Here is a 19,685-nt window from a genome sequence, read left to right on the forward strand (position 1 = left end):
AGAGACATACAGACAGACAGGTGTCCTTTTAAGTAAGGAGACGGGGACGGATTAAAGATGCCGATATGCGGCGATAACCCCACGATACGACGCGACAGTGTGGTGTCGATCTGCGTGAATCTCACTTTTCAAAATAGAGACCTATGACATTTTGACTTTCAACATACGCGATTCGTGCAGCTGCCGTCGCAAATATCTCCACTGGTGTATCGCTGGGATCAAGATCGGATCTTATTCAAAAGACAAACACCACAGCTTCATGACAACCCCGATGTGCTTTCCCTGGAATGACCTCACAGACAGAGAGAGACTTAGAGACACATGCACGGTAGCAAACAAGCGCGCGCGCATACACACACACACACACACACACAGGAGATCCAATTCTATGCACAAAGGTTTGCACAACGTCGTCCATGGTTTGATAGAGATCAGCACTCACACACTCTCTCTCTCTTGTTCGCTCAGCTTTTGTCTCTTTCACACACACACACATTAGCCACCACCACACCCCTCCTCCCACACCCTTCACCACCATCCCCACAAAAGCCCCTTTATCACCACACCCCCCCTCAACCTGCACTCTTCACTATAATCATGCACAAGAGTTTGCACAACCCGCCAGCCAGTTTTGATAAGAACGACAGACAGACAGACAGAGAGAGAGAGAGAGAGAGAGAGAGAGAGAGAGACAGAGAGAGAACAACGGACAACTCGACACTGCAAACAAAGCCAGACAGGCAGAGAGTCAGGCAGGCCAGCAGTGCAGCAGCTAGCTGCATGAACCAGTGTGACGGCACGAAGGCACGTGATGACAGGGGACGACGACAACGAGCAGGTTCCTTCCAGTACTGTCACGACACCACCATCTCTCCATACCACCCCCCCCCCCCCCCCACCCCCGACCTGCCCGCCCCTTTCTTTGCCTGTCAAGCTGGGATGCTCTCTCCTTCTTCAGCACCACACACCTCAAACCCATCTCCACCACCACTCACCCCCCCCCCCCCCCCCCCCCCACCACTTCCCTACCTGACTGCCTTTTTTCCTGTCTTATTATCTAGCTGGGTTGTTCTCATTAGTCTCTCATCCCACCACACTCCTCATCCTCATTCTCTCTACCCCCCCTCCTCCCCTCCTCTCTCTCTCTCTTCCCCTCCTCCCTTCCCTGGTTCCCAGATGAAAATGTCATCACGTTTCTTTCCCCTCGAGGAGTTATTGATACCGTTCCCTCCCGTCACCCTGCTGTGGCATGTATCCTGATGCTGCTGCCGTCAGGGCAATGAGGAGGTCGATGGCAATGACAATAACAATGACGACATGCATGGCCAACAAAAACAAACAAAAACCCCACAGGAAACTGGAGCTAGGTACAAACCAAAAAAAAAAACGTGAGAAAAAGAAAAGATGATGTTCTCTTAGTGTAGTTGTTACGGGTTAGTCCACTGACGTTCTCCTAACAAGTGACAAAATCAGGGCCTTTATCAGATCACATTTTCCCTAATCAGACCACATTTTCTTCTAATGCTGAACACCAGCTAGTACTTATATGATTTAACTCAACACTGTTAACGTGGACTTTACAGACTATATTTATCTTTCCTGTTTTTGACGTCGTTTACAATTAATCAACTAATATCACGTCACATTTTTAACATGTTGGTTTAGATACACAAAGTCCTCTAAAACAGTTAAGACAGTTTTGTTGGTATAATCACTGTATAACTTTTAAGAAGGTGCAGTGTAGCATGTATAACATAATAGAACAGAATTGATAGCATATTTTTATTACAAAATATTACCATGGTAACGAGGAACATTTGCATTTCTAGGAACCACATATTGCATATTTCATCAATGTATGGTAATCAGATTCAATAAACTTGATAGAAGTTTAACGAGTTCTACGGAGAACTGTACTTGATCTTAGAAAAGTTTCCATACCAAGCCACGATAGCGAATTGAACAAGTTTTCAGTGACAGCTCTGTGGAAAACAAAAAAAGTATTTTCTGTTTTGAGTCCAAACGTTTTGAGGTGTTGAAGAAAGTGCTAGCTTTGCTAATTTGCGCGCGTGTGTGTGTGTGTGTGTGTGTGTGTGTGCGCGCGCGCGTGTGTGTTTTCCCCTGTTTATATTCATTAGAAATCTTAATTTCACTTGTTTGCCTTTATGGACAAGTAGTATGGTGCCAGACCTGGTCTTCCTGACATATAAAATCATTTGCTTTGACTTGGATACGCTGGTACCGAAGTTCTTTGATTGCACAGGCTGCTTGGCGCGCTTTGACTCCTTGATACAGAAACTGAAAGTGTTGACATCAAACACGGTTAATGCTACATTCCGCCATCTAATCATTCCGGACAGTCACGAACCGTTTACAGGAATATACCATTAACTTTATGTTTTCCTCAACTGATTATATCAGATATCGTACAATTTTCTCCCAAATCATTTACTTCAAGTCCAAACACAACATTCAGCAGTGTTAATGCCAGCTACTTATTTCTATGCCTTTTTCATACGATGCAAAGAACCGTTCTTTAATAACATACCCAGCTGTGATGCAGTTATCAAAGGACGATTGATGCTGCGTCATACAGTAAAGCAACATAATCAACGGGGGTTTTTTTCATACACAGTCTTAATTTTCTTTGTTCGGGGTGATTCATGTCTGTGCACTGCTAACATTTCTTTGAAGTCTACCTGATCCTGGACAACTGATCATACAGAATAATTGCATGCATTATATAATCTATTCACAAACTTCCACCAAGTGTGATGCAAGTTGGGGCTCTATTTTCCTTCCCTCTCTACCCACCCCCCTCCTCCCCCCTCCCCCCCCCCCCCCCCCCCCCATATCCCCGAACTATAATCACAAGTTTAGGTTTAACAGATGATATTGCAAGCTGTTACCAAAAACATAATTTCAGGTTAAATAACACAGCAAGCTGTCTGTTGTAATTCTGTTAACTAATATATTCGGCGCGTCTTTATCCCAGCTAACGAAACAGAACAATCCTTTCTCATCCCTTTACTGTTTTCCCCCGTTTTCCCCTGTCATAACATCGTCTCTTTTCCCAGTTCTCCATTACACTGTTGCTACCATCTTCTTCTACCTCTGGTACTTGCCACACGCTGTCACGTTCAATAGATATTATATAAAAAAAAAAAAAAAATCGTTATTTTGTCATGGCAATCTGCGTCAATACTAGGCTTGTTTCATTATGTTCCCCTTACTGGTCGTAAACCCAGCTTTCTCAGAGAACACATAATGATGGGGTGGAAAAAAAGAGAAGATGAAGGAAGGGCGGGTAGAGGGGGTGGGGGGGGGGTGGGGGGGGGGGGAACGTGAGGGAAGGGAAGAAAAAGAAGAAGGGATATCAGTTCTCATTTTCAAGACGAAAAAAACCCAAACCAAACAGCGAGGTAAATAAGAAAGAGAAAAAAAAATGAAGGAAAGGTGAGTGAATGATGATGACGATGACGTTGATAACAATGACAATAAAATATAATGCTATAGCTTAAAAAAAAAAAAGAAAAAAAAAAGAAAAGGAAAGCATGTTATCAGAACAGCAAACGAAAGAGAAAAAAAACAAAAACCAAGCAAATAATGCATGGAGAGAAAGGTTAATAGAGAAAGCAGAGTTATGACAGCAGAGAAAAAGAAACTATTTTGAACATGGACAAAAGGAGAGAAGACATTACAAAGAAAGAAAGGTTAACAAAGGACAAAGACAGACATGGAATAGACAGGAAAGGAAAGGAAATAAATTTACAAAAAAAGAAGAAAGAGAGAGAGAGAAACAGAAAGAACGAAAAAAAGGAAGAAAATATACAAGACAGAAAGGTTAATAGAAAAACATGGGTTCACAACAAAAGAGAGAGAGAGAGAAAAAACAACAACAACAAAAAACAACAACAAACAATTCCTATCACCAAAAAAGAGCTAATGAAGACAGAGAGTTTAACACGGAACAAATCAAGAGAGAAAAATCATAGATAATTGACAGCGAGAAAATAAAAGAAAAGAGAGAGAGAGAGAGAGAGAGAGAGAGATTGAGACACAGAGAGAGAGACAGACAGAGAGAGAGACAGAGAGATACAGACAGAGACACAGAGAGAGAGAGACAGAGAGAGAGACAGACAGAGACAGAGACACACAAAGAGAGAGACAGAGAGAGACAGACAGAGACAGAGACACACAAAGAGAGAGACAGAGAGAGAGACAGACAGAGACAGAGAGAGATTGAGACAGAGACAGACACATAGAGCGAGACACAGAGAGAGACAGACAGACAGAGACACACAAAGAGAGAGACAGAGAGAGAGACAGACAGAGACAGAGAGAGATTGAGACAGAGAGAGATTGAGACAGAGACAGACACATAGAGCGAGACACAGAGAGAGACAGACAGAGAGAGACAGAGAGACAGAGAGAGCATAAGAAACTGAAGCAAGCATGATAAAAGAAGCAACAACAAAAAAAACCAAAAAAAACCAAAAAACTTTATACATTACAGCAGCCATGAACAAGATCCAACAGGAAAAGAAAACAACTCTATTTTTCTTCCATTCCACTTCATCGTGGGAGTAAAAAAAAAAAAAAAATTAAAAAAGAAGACGACGAAGAAAAATGACAAAAAGAAAAAAAGACAAAAAAAAGACACACCACCTCTGTCCTGCCTGTGTCTTGGAGCAGTGACTCATAACATGTCTCTCTCTCTCCCCCACCCTCTCTCTCACATCTCTCTCTGTTTCCCCCCACACCCCTCCCTCTCTCTCTCCATCCCCACCCTAGCGTAACCTGGCTTAACAGCTCCCTCCCCCCCCCCCCACACACACACACTCCCGTTATCTTTCAGGCAGGAAAATAGGACTGTCTCGCCCTTGTCACGCCAGATGACGATGGGCCTGCCTCCGAGGTCACATCTTGGCCATCTGTGATTCGGGGGAAGGGGTGTGGGGGGGGTGGATGTCCTGACTTTCTCGTTCCACACACACACGCACACACACACACACAACACGCTGATTTGTGACCTTCCATCGAGCAAGACCTTTGCGATTTTTTTCTTTGTCTTTCCATATCTTTTTTTGTTTTTTTTGCTTTTCATTTCTTTGTTCTTTTTTTTTTTTTTTTTTTTTTTTTCTCTCTCTCTCTTTCTTTTCCTTCCAATTTTCCCTTTTCTCCTGTCTCGACCATTTTCTCTCCACTTCACCCACCTGTTTATTGTGGTGGCATCCTCCATCTTCTTCATTCGTCACGAACCCTACTCTCTTCATCCCCCCCCCCCCCCCCAACCCCCCCCCCTCCTCAATTTCTTCGCTGCAGAGCCAGTCACAGCGCATGCTGACATGCTGTGCGTGACGGCACCAGCAGGAGGACATCAGTGCATGACTGGTGAGGGAGCAACGTTGGCAGGCTGTTTGCTGTCATCTGACGACGATGTTCTGATTAATTTTGGCAGCCACTGTAGACCATGTATAGGCAGGGAGGGGGGTGGGGGGTTAATGGGAATCTAGTCTTATCATACTTACTGTTGTCACTGAAAAGGTTTTCTCGCTTTTTTTCCTTTTTTTTTTTTTTGGCCGCCTTGGGGATGCCATATTTTCATACCCCTCGTCCTCCCTTCCCCTCCAGTTCCATCTTTTTCTTCTTCTTCTGCGTCCGTGGGCTGCAACTCCCACGTTCACTCGTATGCACACGAGTGGGATTATACGTGTATGACCGTTTTTACCCCGCCATGTAGGCAGCCATACTCCGTTTTCAGGGGTGTGCATGCTGGGTATGTTCTTGTTTCCATAACCCACCGAACGCTGACATGGATTACAGGATCTTTAACGTGCCTATTTGATCTTCTGCTTGCATATACACACGAAGGGGGTTCAGGCACTAGCAGGTCTGCACATATGTTGACCTGGGAGATCGTAAAAATCTCCACCCTTTACCCACCAGGCGCCATCACCGTGATTCGAACCCGGGACCCTCAGATTGACAGTCCAACGCTTTGACCACTCGGCTATTGCGCCCGTCTCCAGTTTCATCAACCTCTGCTCCTCCTCCTGACCGCTTTGTGGATTAAAGGAGTTGGTGAGAAAGGAGTGCAGTGAAGAGACAAGAGATGTCGGGATGGATGAAGGATGCGTTGAGTGATTTCTGTTTTTGAAGCGAATGACTAATTATGACCACCATTTTGTCGTTTATGTCTGTCAGTCAGTCAGGTCAGTCAGCAAGCAAATTCATCCATCATTTTGCACGTACGCACGCAGGTGTGTGTGTGTGTGTGTGTGTGTGTGTGTGTGTGTGTGTGTGTGTAATGGGGAGACAGAGAGAGAGAGACAGAGACGGAGACAGACAGAGAAAGGGAAAAAGAAGATGAAACAGACAGGGAGAGGCAGATACTGCGAATCAATGTTATGGGCAACACTTTTGCACTTCCGCTTCCTTTACCTTGAATGACCACTGTTGTGGTGTTCATGGAGACCGTCATGAAGAATCGGCAAAATTCTTTAAAAAAAACAAAAAAAAACGAAAATGTGAGCGTAACCAGAGATGTCGCTATGCACATATTCTATGCGTTCAAAACAAGAGGAGAACTTCCACAAGCAGTTTCTTAAAAGTGAAATGAAAAAAAAAACCCACCTTACTTTCATTTCGACAAATATGCCGTGTTAAAACCTTCAGTATTATTTCATTGATTCCTTTTTTTTTTTTGGTCTTTTCCTTTTGCGATTATGTGTGTGCATGCGTACCTCAAGTGTTTGCAGGCCGGAGGTCTAACATTAAATTCTTCACAGTCTTGAGAACCGGAAAATAACAGCATGCAACCCCCACCTCCCTCACCCCTAAATCATCTCACCTCCTCCCCTCCTCCGCCCACACAACCATCCCCTGTCTCAAAGGAGAGGAAGAAGAAAGGAAAAGTCGGAACAGACTATCAGAAAGGGTATAAAGAAGAAAACAAAAAGCTACAACAAAAATCGCTCCATGATCAGTCCCAATTTGGTGTGCACGTGCACTTTGTTTCGCGTGTCCACAAGGCCAAGAAGTCAGACAATGCCCAGACAACACTGTTTCATGTGGTATCAAAAATACACAAACCTTGAACCACAGCCTCTTCTGCAGAGAATGAAGGGTGAGCCCATGTTTGTTACCATCTCAATCTACCATAAAGTGAAAAACAACAACAAAAACAACAACAACCCCCCACCCCCCACAAAACCCCACCAAGAAAGGAAGTACTCCCTCAGTCTATGCACGTCTTGTTTGTAGCCTGTTCTGACACAAACACCCCTGAAAAGAGCGTGCACACAAAGGCAGGTAATGTCTGAAAGCTCCATATCAAAGGAGGAGTAGCAACCTAACCAGCAGTATAGCACATGAAAGTCTCCTCCGAGAATATCGACATGCAGAGACGCTCTAAAGACCATTACCGCCATACGTTACGGATCCTACAACAAGGATGACACAGAAAAGACTTTTCTTTTTACATTTTATTAATTGCATGTTGCCTTCCCGTTTGAAACCTATTCGAAGACAGAGAGAGAGACACACACACACACACTCATCCACACTCCCTTTCCATCACACACACACACACACTCATCCATACTCCCTTTCCATCACACACATCCACACTCCCTTTCCATCACACACACACACAGCATTTGCACAACCTGACGGCGTACAGTTTTGATAATGAGAGAGAGAACAACGGACAACTCGACACTGCAAACAAAGCCAGACAGGCAGAGTCAGGCAGGCCAGCAGTGCAGCAGCTAGCTGCATGAACCAGTGTGACGGCACGAAGGCACGTGATGACAGGGGACGACGACAACGAGCAGGTTCCTTCCAGTACTGTCACGACACCACCATCTCTCCATACCCTCCCCCCACCCTCACCACTCCTACAGCCCCCCCCCCCCCCTCCCCCCCCACGACCTGCCCGCCTCTTTGCCTGTCAAGCTGGGATGCTCTCTCCTTCTTCAGCACCACAAGCCTCAAACCCTACCTGTACTTTCACTCCTCCTCCACTCCACCCTCGCCTCTTATCTCCCCCTCCTCCACTACTTTGCCCCCGTGGTGATGGAAATGTCACTGCAGCTCTTTCTCTTTCTCCCTCCAAAAAACTTGTCAATACTGTTTCCTTTCCTCCCCCCCTAACCACACTAATGATAGAAGATGAAGTCGACGACAACGACCATATCAATCAATAACGATGACGACTTGTGTGTCAAACAAAAGCCTTGCGGGTGGGGGTGGGGGGAGACAGGAGCCCAGGGCAGAACAACAGAGAGAGAGAGAGGAAAAAAAAGCGAGAGAGAATGTTCTCTTTGTGTCACATGAATGATACCAGTTTTCTCACTTCACGTTCTTCTCGCAATGAAAAAGACTGCCGTTTTCTTTCAACACTAAACTCCAGATGCAGCCTGTACAATGGGGCTCAACACTGTTAACGGTGTATCACGTTCCTCACGGGGAGGCATCGGTAACACAGTCATGAAAATATCTTGTTCTCCTTTATGTAATCATAGCACGCAGTTAACACGGATCATAAAACAACAACAACAACAACGCTATCTGCCATAGCAATCTCCTGCATCATAAACAATTGCACCGTTCGCTCATCATGTTCTCCTTTTACTGGCCGTATCCACACAGCTCTGACGAAGTGAAATGACATACAGGAAATGACAAAAGGGAAATTGAAACAAACAAGAAAAAGAAGTATTAACACCTTATTTCTACACTCTTGTGTGTGTGTGTGTGTGTGTGTGTGTGTGTGTGTGTGTGTGTGTGTGTGTGTGTGTGTGTTTAGTTTGTCGGTGTGTGTACGTAACACTGATGTAATGTGATATGTAAATAAAAGTGTTTTGTAAAGCACCTTGAGCAGATTTCGGGATAGTGTGCTATATAAGAATCAAACAATATTATAAACAGGAAGTTTTAAGTAAAAGAAGAAGGTAGGGAAGATAACTAAGGACTATGATGACGATGACGATGACGAGGAAATACGGCAGTTTTGAATTTATAACTATCATACATGTCATCAGGAAAAGAAAGGAAAGAAAGATACAAACAAAGGAAACACAGAAAGGTTCACAGAACAAATCAGGGTTAGGACCGAAGTGGAAAGAAATACTTTGACAAGAGAAAAGATGGAGGTTTTGTTTTTTCTTCTTTTCTTTTTAACAAAGAGAAGAATGTTGTGAAATGACACAGAAAGAAAGAAAAAACAAAGAAAGGACTGACGAAACAGATGACGACAAAACCCCCCAGAAAAAAAAACAAGTATTAAGAAGTAAAGAGAAGGCTGCACAAAAAAAAAAAAGTAACAAAAAAAAAAAAAAAAAAAAAAAAAAAAAAAATTATGAGCGACAGAAAGGTTAATAGACAAGCATGGGTTCACAAAAAGAGTGAGGGTAAAAATAAAGGAAAAAAGAGAACAATTCCAATCACAGAAGAAAAAAAAATTAACGAAGACAGAGAGGTTAATAAGGAACAAAACCAAAGAAGACTTCCTTCAGAAACTGACAGTGAGAAATAAAACGGAGAACAGAAGAAGATAAAAACACACACACAAAAAAAAACAACCACCCCAAAACACACACAAAAACCACCAAAAAACGAAGCGAACATGCCAACAAAAAAAAAGAAAAAAAAAAAGAATAAAAGAATAAAAAACAAAAGAAGAGAAAAAGAAAGGAGACAGACAGAAGACAAAAGAACAAACAGTATAAAGCACAGCAGCGTGAAAACGATCCAACCAGAAGAGAAAACCACCAGCTGTTTTTCTTCCATTGCCTCGTCTCCAGAGAGAGGGAGAGAGAGGGGGGGAGAGAGAGGGGGGAGAGGGGGGAGAGAGAGAGAGGGGGAGAGAGAGAGAGGGAGGGAGAGAAAGGGAGGGAGAGAGAGAAAGAGAGAGAGAGAGAGGGAGGGAGAGAGAGACAGCAGAAGAAGCAGAAGATGGGAACACACACACACACACACACACACACCACACCACACCACATACATACGAAGAAGAAAAAGTAGAAGATGAAAAAAAAAAACAATAACAAAAAAAACCAAAACACGAAGACATGAATGCAGAAGAAGACACCACCTCTGTGCTCCCTCTGTATTGGAACAGAGACTCCTACCCTGTCTGTCTCTCTCCCGCACCCACCTCCTCCCCACAATAATCCCCCACTACACACGACCCCTCTCTCTTCATATCCCTATACTACCATAGCATCAAAGAGCCCCCCCCCCCCCCCCCCACACACACACACCCCACCCAAACCCCCCCACGCCCCCCATTCCCCAAGCACAACCCCTCTGTCTCTCCCCCCATCTCCCTACCTAAGCCCTAGCATCATAGCAACCCCCAACTCCCCCCCTTATCTTTCAGGCAGGAAAATAGGACTGTCTCGCCCTTGTCACGCCAGATGACAATGGGCCTGCTGCTGAGGTCACATCTTGACCATCGATGAGAGAGGGGAGGGTGGAGGGAAGGGGAGGGGTGTTTGGTGGGGTTGGCGAGGCATTCTGGCTTTTTACTTGTCACACACATGCACGCGCGCGCGCGCGCACACACACATACACGTGCGTGAGCGCAATCACACACACTCACAGCCACACACACTCACACATGCGCACGCTGAAATTACGCATAAAAGCAAACACACACACACACACACACGTATCAACATATATACATACACACATGTACACAGACACACACCGCACGCACACACACACACACACATAACCCGAACTATGACCTCCCCAAAAACTTGTTCCTTAGGAACCTCTCTCTCTCTGTGTCTCTCTCTCTCGCACTGTCTGTCTGTCTCTCTCTTCCTTGTTCCTTTTCTACCTTTCCAACTTATCATTATACACCTTGTGGCTGTTTTGGAAGTAGGGAAGGCATCACTTCACGCCACACCCCACCCCACCCCACCCCTCCTTCATTCCTTCATCTTCACCTCTTCTTCCAGTGTCTTCGCCACAGTGCCCTTTCAAGACACGTTGCGTGACGCATCAGGGGGTCGGCAGGTTGCCGTCATTTTTTTTGTCTTTTGTCCCCCCCCCCCTCCCCCCCCCCACACACACCCCGCTATCATCATTTTTATTTTTTTTATTTTTTTTTTTTAAAGAATGACATTTTAAAGAAAAAATCCTGTTTGTGTGTGAACGTCAACTTTATTTTCCCCCCTTTCTCTAGCGCTCCCTATTTCACCATCTCCTTAGCTCTCTCTCTACCTTCCTCTCTCCCTCTCTTTCTTTGGAATGTAACTTCTGACCGCTCCCCCCTCCCAGCCCCCGTCCGGTCTCCCCCACCCCCGTCACCTTCCCCCCCTCTCTCTCCCTCTCTCTCTCATTTCATCTTTACCATCTATCGCCCGCCCCCCCACCCCCCCCCCCCCCGCCCCTCTCTCTCTTGTCCTCTCTTCTGATATGAATTTTCTCTATTCTTCTGATATGAAATTTCTCTGTTTAGTCTTGAGCGTTTCTTTTTGTTATATATATATATTTGTACCCCAAGGCTGGGTGGAAAAAAAGCATTCTTGTCATTATTCTTGGTAGTATCCTGGAAAAATAAAATCTCATTCTCTCTCTCTCTCTGCCTCTCTCTGTCTGTCTGTCTGTGTGTCTCTCTCTCTGCGATTGTATACTGTTCTATCACGCCGTTGAAACTGACGCATGACTTGACAAATACTCCCTCTTTTAACCCTCTTTCCCTCACACTCAGAAAAAAACCTCAACAAAGACTGATTGTACAACCTGAAAAAATAACAACAAAAAAACCGAGAAGTATCAGTAAACGGCTTCTTATTCCATTCAAACTGAGAGAAACAAACAAAACAAAACAAAAAATAAAGGAGAAAGATTGGGACCGGGACAGAGAGAGAAAGGGAGAGAGAGAGAGGGGGGGGGGGGGGAGGGAGAGAGAGCGAGTGACACACAGAGAAAGCGACAGAGACAAAGACAGACACAGAGAGAAAGACACAAGGCCACATACAGACGTAAAGAGATAGAAACAGAGTGACGGTAGGACAAAGACACCTGTCGCACACACACACACACACACACACAAGCGCGCGCGCGCACACACACACGCACACACACACACACACAAAGAAAACACGGGTCAAAAACCGTTCAAGTGTTACAAGATACGTCACAAGATTTTCCAGTCTGGTTCATCCATAAAATGACCGGGCTTGTTGAAAATAAACGCGACCATCACCCCAACAGACAACAAGATAGAGGAAGGAGGAAGAGGGATAGAAAGAGAGGAGGAGGAGGGGGAGGAGGGAGAATGAGGGAAGTGGTGAAGGTGGTGGTGGGGAGAAGGAGAAAGAAGACAGACAGAAAAAAAAGAAAGGAGGAGGAAGAAGAAGAAAAAGAAGGAGAACAATAACCACAAGAGAGGCAAGGCCTTCAAGACTCACTTGTGATACACTTTAATTAAAAAAAAAAAATCTAATCGTTAAAATAGTCTGTATTTGTTATTATAAAGCTTCGGGCTAAAAGAAAAAGAAAAAAAAGAAGTCCTAACGAAGAAAGAACAAGACGAAGAAGAAGAAGAAGAAGAAAGACAGAAAAGCATCCATATAAACGAACAAACGAACAAACAAACAAACAAAACTCCCACGCAACAAAAAATCTCCGCCAGGCCACGCCAGTCCGGTGCGCACGTGCACACTGTTCCGTTTGAAGCCCAACAAAGCCCTTGAAAGGCCGAGCAGAGAACGCCGTGCATAGGACTCACCCATGCAAGCCACACCAAACCACTCTGGCGCTGAAGCACAGCACACCACAGCCTTTTTCTGCGCAGGAAATGAAGTGAAACATTGTTGCTGGTTTTTGTGTGTGTTTGGTTTTTTTTTGGTACTTTTTGTTTTGTTTCTTTTTGGTTGGTTTGTTTCCCTCCCCCCCTCCCTCCCCCAAATTGAGAAGAAACAACACAGTCGGCGTTTCTCACTTTCAACTTCCCCTTCCCCCTCCCCCAGAGGCGCGCGCGCGCAAACACACACACACACACAGAGGCGCGCACACTCACAGGTACACACACCAACAATCACATACACATACACAGACAGACACACACACTTACACACACAACACAAACACACACACAACTACAAAGCGCGCGCACGGCAGGTAATGAAGGAAAGAAAAAGTAGGCACAAGCAGACAGATATCTAGAGAGGAAGACAGCTTGGAAAACAGGCAGACAAGACCGGACTGACACACGGAGTGAACCTTATACCCGCCCCCTACAAAAGGGGAGGGTTTGGGGACGGATAAGGAGCAGTTAATAAAAAAATAAAAAATTAAACGTGAAGAAAGACCCCACTCCCTCCCCCTCCTCCCCCCAAAAAAGATCCAATCCCCCCCCCCCCCCCCCCCCCAGCCCTCTCGAGAAAAAAAAAAAGTTGTACAAGGACAACTCTGTAACAGTGTCACGATGCTCGTAATGGATATTCAAGAATATTTCCGAAGATAATGGAACGCTGAAAAGAAAGGAAGACAGGGTGGGGGTGGGGGTGAGGGGGAGGGGGAGGCACAGGGAGAGATGGGGGGAGAAGGGGGAGGGAGGAAGAGGGGAGAGAGAGAGAGAGAGAAATCAGAAATTGTATTCCTCTTCCCGTGTAGGAAGGGAGAAAATATCCTCACCTTCCCTGCCATCCCCACCCCCCACGAGAGAGAGAGAGAGAGAGAGAGAGAGAGAGAGAGAGAGAGAGAGAGATGGGGGGAACAAAAACACAGCAGGAGCCAGCAGCAAATGAAACAAAAACTTTCTCTCTTGCGCCTGGGACTCGCGATATGCTCGTTCAGGCCGAAAAATCGAGAACCTGCCGAAAATGGACATCGCGTCATGACCACGTAATGGACGCAATCCTTATTGTTCGCTTTTCATTTCCTTCAAAATGATTTCATTTTCCAACCCCGACTGAAGCTGTCAGCCTTGCAAAAGTGGATGCCCTGCACGCCCGCCGATGGCAAGATGGGTTTCTAGAAGAAGAAGAAGAAGAAGAAAAAGAAGGCGAGAATCAATGAAAAGAAGAAAAAAAAAGACAGAAAGGAGGGAAAGAAATCGTAGCCCAGATCGAACATAATCTCCGTTGCTTTCTCTTTTTTAAGTGCTAGCAGCAGCAGCAACAGCAGCAGATGCAGAGATGAGAACATGCTCCGGAGGATTATTAATGAAATATGACTTGTGGCAATATTTTTCCATTGCGTTTGTAACATGCTCCGTTCATTTTGTTGTTGTTGTTGTCATTCCCCTTGTCAGTCAGCCAGCCAGTCGTTTGGTCTCCCTTTTCAGTGTCCCCAACCACTGGCTGTCTCCCTTTGTCTGTCTCTCCCTATCTGTCTCTGTCCACGTCTGTCTGTCTCTGTCCACGTCTGTCTGTCTCTGTCTCTCCCTGTCTGTCTCTGTCTCTCCCTGTCTGTCTCTGTCCACGTCTGTCTGTCTCTGTCTACGTCTGTCTGTCTGTCTATCTGCCCCTCTCTATGTGGGTCCTTGTCAAATCTGACCTTTGTAAGCCATCACACCCTACTCTGTCTGTCTCTTCTCTGAAGACCCACATCTATCTCTCTCCCTCTCCCTCCCTCTTCTTTGAAGCTGAAAATGTATTGGTGTTTCCTCTCCCTTTTGTCTTTCTTTCCTCCTTTCGCTCTGTCTTTCTTTCTTCTTTCGCTCTGTCTTTCTTTCTTCCTTCTTTCGCTCTGTGTTTCTTTCTTCCTTCTTTCGCTCTGTGTTTCTTCCTTCTTTCGCTCTGTGTTTCTTCCTTCCTTCTTTCGCTCTGTCTTTCTTTCTTTCTTCTTTCGCTCTGTCTTAGTTTCTTCTTTCGCTCTGTGTTTCTTCCTTCCTTCTTTCGCTCTGTCTTTCTTGCTTTCTTCTTTCGCTCTGTCTTTCTTTCTTCTTTCGCTCTGTCTTTCTTTCCTCCTTTCGCTCTGTCTTTCTTTCTTCTTTCGCTCTGTCTTTCTTTCTTTCTTCTTTCGCTCTGTGTTTCTTTCTTCTTTCGCTCTGTGTTTCTTCCTTCCTTCTTTCGCTCTGTGTTTCTTTCTTTCTTCTTTCGCTCTGTGTTTCTTTCTTTCTTCTTTCGCTCTGTGTTTCTTTCTTTCTTCTTTCGCTCTGTGTTTCTTTCTTCCTTCTTTCGCTCTGTGTTTCTTTCTTTCTTCTTTCGCTCTGTGTTTCTTTCTTTCTTCTTTCGCTCTGTGTTTCTTTCTTCCTTCTTTCGCTCTGTGTTTCTTCCTTCCTTCTTTCGCTCTGTGTTTCTTTCTTTCTTCTTTCGCTTTGTGTTTCTTCCTTCCTTCTTTCGCTCTGTGTTTCTTCCTTCCTTCTTTCGCTCTGTGTTTCTTTCTTTCTTCTTTCGCTCTGTGTTTCTTCCTTCCTTCTTTCGCTCTGTGTTTCTTCCTTTCTTCTTTCGCTCTGTGTTTCTTCTTTCGCTCTGTGTTTCTTCCTTCCTTCTTTCGCTCTGTGTTTCTTTCTTTCTTCTTTCGCTCTGTGTTTCTTTCTTCTTTCGCTCTGTGTTTCTTCCTTCTTTCGCTCTGTGTTTCTTTCTTTCTTCTTTCGCTCTGTGTTTTCCTTCTTTCGCTCTGTGTTTCTTTCTTCCTTCTTTCGCTCTGTGTTTCTTCTTCCTTCTTTCGCTCTGTCTTTCTTTCTTCTTTCGCTCTGTGTTTCTTTCTTCCTTCTTTCGCTCTGTGTTTCTTCCTTCCTTCTTTGCAGGGCTACCGCTAGTATTGAGTCAGGACAGGAAGAGAAGATGACTGGTGGGACGTGGGAGGGAGGGGGGGGGGGTGGGGTGGGGTGGGGGGTGGAGCCCGGGGAGAGGGGGTAACGATGTTACTCTGGAGTGGATCAACTCGTCATCTGCATCCATTCGTTTTGACCAACCTTCGTTGCGTCATAACGAAGCATGTCCGAACTATTAACAGATTATGGTAAAGCTGTTACAGTTAGCTTTCCCCTTTCTGACGATAGAAAGGTTTCAGAGAAGTAAAACTGTACGGTTTTGTTGGTATCTATCTTACTTGTTTTTTGTAGAAAAAAAAGAAAATAAGGCAAGGGTTGTTTACCTTTAACCACTGTCTCCTATCTACGCCTGGAAAGTTGGCCACATTTTGACAAAAACTCCAAAGCGAGCCACGCGCACCCATCTCGCGCTTTGGGCGATTCACGCGGCCTGCACGCTGTTCAGAATCTATTCCCGATACAGAAGGAAAACTACGTAGACACAGACGATCTGGTCCAGTTGCGCATTTAGAACAGAGCATGCATACATATGAATCAAAGCTGATGGTTTCTCCTGTTTTGCATAAAGACTGCTTGGTTTCGTTTTACAAGTTTTTCAATGAAAAGTGGAAACCATATCTTTGAAGTTCTTTTGTTGTTGTTTTTAATTGTTAAAAAAAAAAGCAAATTGGATGGACTTTCACACTACCCACAGAAACATCAAAACAAAATGTTTTGTTTTATATTACGTTGAAACGGGGAAACCATATCTCAAGATTCATGTTCTTGTAGCAGTTTTTATCTATTAATACAAATTCGCTGGGCAGTCATATTTTGTAGTTGTTTGTACAATTTGCCAGTCTGTTATACCAACATACGGACTGGATAAAAACAACAACACTTTCAAACAATCCGTATAAACGTTATCAGAAAACGTCGGTCTTTGAACATGAAAACTGTACACGCCCAGATACCTTTTTCTTTACGTTGTGTGCGTGTGTGCGTTTGTCTGTGCATGTTTGTGTGCGTGCCTGACAGTGAATGCGTGCACGTGTTTGTTGCTCGTGCCCGCGTAAAACACGAATACGTGCTGCGTGCGTTTGAGGATAATGGTCCGGTTTATGTCGCTTAGCGCACACAAGAAATGACAAATATTCTGTTGTGATATTTGGGGATAATCTCACGAAGATATTTTACCTTCGGGTATAGTTTAAAAAAAAAAAAAAAGTACGAGACCATCAGTTTCGAAAAGCAAACTGTTGCGATGATTCAACTCTTCACAAGTGGAATACTGTTTTGCAGCTTTTTAGGCTTTTCCGATCCCCAGAATGAATGAAACACCCATCTATTTCGAAGCAAACAGAATTTATGGGCACTTCCTAAGGTTCGAAGAAATTCAATCCTTCGGCTTCTCGGAGCGAAGAGGCGATGTCGTAGAAAAGAAACGACATCTTGATCTCTTGCTTTTTTCCTTTCAGATTATTTGTTCTCTGCGAGAGGTTTCCGCGTCTCATTTTTAAATTGATGAATTCACAAAGTTCAGCAGGATTTGCGTGTGTACGTGCGTGCATGTGTGCGTGTATGTGTGTGTGTGTGTGTGTGTGTGTGTGCGTGCGTGTGTGTTTCGTGTCCAGGCTTTAAAGATAAGGTAAAAATTTGACACGGATGAACATGATTAACGTCTTTTTGGTTTTTAGCCTATTCTAATTTCCCTTTATTTTCATGATGTTATATCCCCCCCCCCCCCCCCCCCGTTTGCATTCTCTTCAAACTACAGAACCTTAATTCAAACTAGTCTCACTCAATTTTCTATTTCTTTTTGTTCTTATTTTTGGAGTGTTTGCGTCTTTTGTTGTTGTTTTTTTTTCAATTAATGCAGCAAACGACAATAAGTTCTTAAGTTGTTCCTTAATGACGGAATGGGAAAGCGGACTGACAGATAATATCGTTTTTGATTATCAGCGAAAATGACAATCTCTCTCTACCCCGCTGTGTGTGTGCGTGCGTGCGTGCGTGTGTGTGCGTTGTGTGTGTGTGTGTGTGTGTGTGTGTGTGTGTGTGTGTGCGTGCGCGCGCGCGCGTGTGTGTGTGTGTGTGCGTGCGAGTGTGTGTGCGTGTGTGTGTCAGCGTGCACGCGCGCGCTTATCTCTTTCTCCTTGTTCTCCCCATCTCAGCTAAGCAGAGTTATGGGAATATATTATAATAATATCCAAATTGGCTTTTCTTTTTAATCCTGTGGGCTTGTGCACGAAAAACAGAGAGAAAGCGAGAAAGTGGGGGGGGGGGGGGGGGGGGGGGTAGGGAGATACTCAGACAGAAAGAAACAGACACAGGGACAGAAGGGAGAAACAGAGCCAGAGAGACAGAGACACAGACAGAATGAGACAGAAACGCACCGAGTGAGACAGATAAACATGCCGAGATAAACAGATCAAAGACAGACAGAGAGAGACAGAGACAGGCATAGACAGAGACAGAATGAGAGACAGAGACAGAGGGTGAGATACGGAGATAAAAAGGCAAACCATACAGAAACCGAGAGAGAGAGAGAGACAGTCCACTGTTCCACTTTCCAGCCAGCCAGCCAGCCTAGCCAGCTAACTAGCTAGACAGGCAAATACAGATAAAGACAGAGACAGTCACAGGCAGAGACAGTTACAGACAGAGACAGAGACAGTTACAGACAGAGACAGAGACAGTCACAGGCAAAGACAGTCACAGGCAGAGACAGTTACAGACAGAGACAGAGACAGTCACAGACAGAGACAGTCACAGGCAGAGACAGTTACAGACAGAGACAGAGACAGTTACGGACAGAGACAGTCACAGACAAGACAGACAGTCACAGACAGAGACAGTCACAGACAGAGACAGAGACAGTCACATAGAAGACAGTCACAGACAAGACAGACAGTCACAGACAAGACAGACAGACACAGACAGAGACAGTCACAGACAAGACAGACAGATACACACAAGACAGACAGACACAGACACTGACCGACAGAAAGAGACAGTCACAGACAAGACAGACAGTTACACACCGAGACAGACAAAGACAGTCACAGACAAGACAGACAGTCACAGACAAGACAGACAGTTACAGACAGTCACAGACAAGACAGAGAGAGACAGTCGGTCACAGAGACAGACAAGACAGTCACAGACAATACAGACAGTTACAGACAAGACAGTTTGAGACAGACCGTCACAGACAAGACAGAGAGAGACAGTCGGTCACAGACAGTCACAGACAAGACAGAGACAGACACACAGTTACAGAGAGAGACAGTCACAGACAAGACAGACAGTTTCAGACAGAGACAGACACAGACACACAGTTACAGAGAGAGACAGTCACAGACGAGACAGACAGTCACAGACAAGACAGAGACAGACACACAGTTACAGAGAGAGACAGTCACAGACGAGACAGTCACAGACAGAGACAGAGACAGACACACAGTTACAGAGAGAGACAGTCACAGACGAGACAGACAGTCACAGACAAGACAGAGACAGACACACAGTTACAGAGAGAGACAAACAGTCACAGACGAGACAGACAGTTACAGAGAGACAGAGGCAAGGCAAACAGCCACAGACAGAGACAGACAGTCACAGACACAGACATGACAGTCACAGACAGTCACAGACAAAGACAGAGACAGTTACAGACACGGACAATGACAGGAGGCAACGAAGAGGTGCAGCATCATCAAGGACAGGGAACCAATATAAAACTCACTGGTGGCCAGCCAAGTGCAAGCTGCCGGGCGCGCAGATTTATATTCGGAGCGTCCAATATCAACTCACTGCCATAAAGGCCAAGCTGCCCGGGGCGCAGATTTATATATTCGGAGCGTCGTCCTCGATTACAGGCATTTCCCTCGTCTCCGCTATCGTTAGAAGAACGGCGAGACAGAGAGACAGGGCGTGGGTGATAGGGGTGGAGGGG

At 45.0% G+C, this 19,685-nt stretch overlaps 1 protein-coding gene across 1 annotated transcript in view; it reads right to left on the reverse strand.

Annotated features, from left to right (window-relative positions):
* Window positions 1-19,685, reverse strand: part of LOC143284300 (protocadherin-11 X-linked-like) — a 197,242-nt gene that overhangs the window by 125,608 nt on the left and 51,949 nt on the right. The gene's annotated exons all lie outside the window — the stretch shown is intronic.

Source organism: Babylonia areolata, chromosome 7, assembly GCF_041734735.1.
Source record: "Babylonia areolata isolate BAREFJ2019XMU chromosome 7, ASM4173473v1, whole genome shotgun sequence".
In the NCBI taxonomy this organism is placed as follows: Eukaryota; Metazoa; Mollusca; class Gastropoda; order Neogastropoda; family Buccinidae; genus Babylonia; species Babylonia areolata.